The sequence below is a fragment of the Heliconius melpomene genome, chromosome 5, assembly GCF_056956725.1.
Source record: "Heliconius melpomene rosina isolate 202511_hmr_F chromosome 5, ASM5695672v1, whole genome shotgun sequence".
Classification (NCBI taxonomy): domain Eukaryota; kingdom Metazoa; phylum Arthropoda; class Insecta; order Lepidoptera; family Nymphalidae; genus Heliconius; species Heliconius melpomene.
The window spans coordinates 6,858,908-6,862,696 of NC_140393.1; the positions used below are offsets into that span (position 1 = coordinate 6,858,908).

The following is a 3,789-nucleotide window of genomic DNA, read 5'->3' on the forward strand; positions in this document are numbered from 1 at the left end:
AGTCGACAGCATTACAGGATTATTACATCCGAAAAGGATAATTAATTCTGGCACTCTGAAATTACGACTATCAATATTTAAGCGCCTTTAAATAAATACAAGTATGGTAGAACGAAGAAACTAGGGAAACTTCTCGGTCAGTAGAGAATTATGACACTGACTGCACCCTCTCCGCACGCACCGCCATCGATAATTACCGAGGCATCCCAAGCATGGTCGAAGCCCGAAGCCGTCTACGGCGACAATTAAACAATAAATGGTAAATTGTAAGTTTTATTCCAAGGCTAACCTGAAGCTCTACAAGTGCAAGTCAACCGTATATACTGCGCATATTTCGAAAAAGAATATACAGTATATTACACGACGCGACGCACCCAGGATTCAGAACAATAAGAATAATGCTAACAAGTCATTATTTCTGACCTGATATGGAATACTCCAGTACGTGGACAACATGAAGCTATCGTGTCAAAAGGCAGAGCTCTCACGTGACAAGAATTCGTCACTTATTCTATTCCCCAAATTCGAACGGGTTGAAAAATTTTCGTGCGCACTCACACCGGTACGTAGTACCAATCGATACATAACTACGGTCATTGACCTACTTACGCCAGCCTTCATCGCAAACAATGTCGATGAACACAAAAATTCGCCATCAGCAGAAGACAGCAAAATGCCGCATCGAGTTACGAGGTCCGGGCGAAGAAAACAACTTGTGGATCAATTTAGTTTATAGGCATAATATTTTATTTTGTTTATTTTATATTCTGTTTGCACATTTGTTTTTCCAAAGGGGGAGAGTATTGTAGGGGTATTGCACAAGTATTATTATATTATTTATAAACATGCTATATCAGCGCCCTGAATTTATTCGCTACAAATGCAATTGTGAAATAATGTTCCACTATTGTTTTGTAGCGTATAAATAACCAAATTAAATATATAATAGAGTTGAATTTAAGGTCTCGTCTCATTAACATCGCCCTAAGATACGCGTAGCCCACAACTGCAACGTTTTTAAATAAGAATGAAGAGGTGATAGAAATCAAACGTTAGCTATTTTAAACGATATTATGATTGACGCAAAAGTAGCTTGACGAAAAAGTAGCTTGTGCTTTCTGCTCTGTGTGTCGGGCAACACCAAGGCAGATTAATGACCTTACAAAAGTAATGGCAATAGAAGTCAACGAATATTCTGTAATATATAACTGGTATTCTAACATTTCATATTATCTTTTATAACACAAAATTAAAATATTACTATGTACAATTATAAAAATATTTATTAGTATCGTCCGCACGCAGCGCATTTGAATTGTAAACCTGTTTCGAGTTTTTTGCTATGCGTGTCGTAGGCTGCTAGCCAGGATTGCCACTTTTAAAGAGTCGGTTATAATCGCTTGCGACGTTCACTTGTATATATATTGCTCTCCTTGCTTGCATTCAATTATCTCCATGCTGTTAAGTGCTAGTTTCGCTTATATTTTCTTTTGGTATTTGTTTAAATTTCTATCTTTCCTTCTGTGAGTGTTAAATTATTTTCTGTTCGCGTATCTGGTGCATTAAATAAATTTGGACGATTTCTGCACAAAATTTGAATCTTTAATTTTACTCCATTAGTGTAAAATAAATATTAAATAGCGATCTCACATTTTAACCGCTATATTGGTTAAAACGATCTGAAGCGCTATACCTTCTTCGGTGCAAAAAGTTCTTATACATGGAGCTCAAATTATACAGAACTATGCAATTCTTCCTATTGGGTAACTTTCTGAAGATCCTCAAGAAGCAAGAAATAAGGATTACAAAAGATACCAGTTGCACCATGCTAGAAAGTGTTCCCGATCAGCTACGAATGAAGATGTCTTTCACATCTTAAGGTATACCTCTGACCCATACATTTCAAGTTACAGCACACCAGATGTAACTATATGTAACGAACTGTTTGACGAAGCTAAAGAACTTCTGCAAGTCACAGAATAAATTCTTTGTTTACGTCACTATTATTATTAAAATTATTTTTATATTATATATGATACATCACTTTCAATCCTTACCCAAATCAATAATTTAACACTAAAAGCTGTTTCTGAACGAGTAAATTAAATTATTCATTCACATCAATACATTTGACTGTCAGTCAATTCTGTTCATTAAATAAAAAATCATGTAGTTAGTTACAAGCTGCAGAGTCAGTACATTCCATTAGCCGCTCAGGTATATTCTCAGAGTAACAAAGATAAACATTTCTCACTTCTCAGTATTAAAACAAAGAGAGATGATTACAAACTCAATGACAACAACCCTTTGGTTACCGTCCCTAACAACGAATAAATAATAATGATGTGAGCATGAGAACGGCTCCTCAGAATAAACCCTTTTATCAAGCTAAACACATCACATCTTTTAGTGATAAGGCCGCCCTTTCACATTTCTTTTTTTTACATATTTATTTGTTGAATATGTAATTCTCTGGTGTGAAATAAAGATTTTTTATGTTTTATGTTATGTTTTTTAGACAACATAAAAAAATATGCGAAAACTGTGAAGTTTGTATAAAAAATAAATCGAGAGGAGCATACAACTTTGGACTCACGCCTCAGTTAGCCCTTAATTTGATTTTGTTCACTGTGAGAAACTTATGAGAAAAAAATGATTTCGTTATATTTTTACACCAAATTCGTATTTTTTGTAATATTATCATACCGTATATAATATTTTTTAATAGTAAAAAAATAGTCTACGCACCTGGCAACACTTTTACTTGTCATTGTCAAAGCAAAATGTCGGCGCCTCGCGGGTCGTCTATGTTCCGCAAGGTAAATATAAAGATTTTACTTGATTTTCTATTGTTTCAAGTATTTTAATGCTTTCACTAACTTATCTAGACTATTTGTTATATTTTGGTGTGTGAATTATGTGCCTTTATGTGAATCCTCAAGTTTTATGACCCGCCAAAAGCTTATGTTTATTGTGATGAACATTGCCAAATAACCTATAAAGTACCTACAATTTGTTATGTTCATCACGGTGAACGATGCCAAATACCTAATGATAAATTAATCCAAAATAGTTATGTCTTTTTTTTTAACATTTTGAAGTTATGGGTTTTATTTTGCTTATTTCGGTATTTTCTGTTGCCAACAGCATACTTTGCATGGACGCACGGCAAAAATATTGGCGCTTGTGCCTATACAGCATGCTCCCTCAGATACCTGTGATAGGTCCGACATGGACAATGAATTGGCAGATCTGCATACTCCAAGTTTAGCTTCATCATCAGCACCATCTTTAGATTCATCTTTAGAGCGAATGCATATTTTATGCAGTCCTGAACCTGATGCTGAAGATGCATGACACTGGGGACGATCCACCTGAATTTGATTTTACAGAAACATCATTGCAATTGACTCCAGTTCTACGTCAAATTTGCCCAGCTACACCGACTAGAGAACCGAACTACGAGAACATACCTTCCTTATCTTCTATACCATCTCTTCCGTCTGAAGCCTCTTTATCAACTCCTGAAAGTGCTACCAGGAAAACTCGAGCCCAAAGGCACATTACTCCAATGCTGGCTAAAAGACGAAAGAAAGTTCCGAAATTTGTACTAACCTATAAATGGAAAAAAAGCGTCACCTTCCGTCACCAAGCTACAATTGAAGATAACCAAGACCATAATATAATGAATGCCTCTTTCCTGCCCACTGCAGATTCCCTAGAATATTTTAATTTATTTTTTTCTTCAGACATTGTGACCGATATTACCGTACAGTCAAATCTATACTC

At 35.4% G+C, this 3,789-nt stretch overlaps 1 long non-coding RNA gene across 1 annotated transcript; it reads left to right on the forward strand.

Moving 5' to 3' along the window:
* Positions 1–2,611: 2,611 nt before the first annotated feature.
* LOC146539108 (uncharacterized) lies at positions 2,612–3,440 on the forward strand. Its single transcript, XR_014878011.1, has 2 exons — positions 2,612–2,819; positions 3,148–3,440. It is a non-coding gene; the product is annotated as an uncharacterized LOC146539108 (long non-coding RNA).
* The last annotated feature ends 349 nt before the right edge of the window (positions 3,441–3,789 follow it).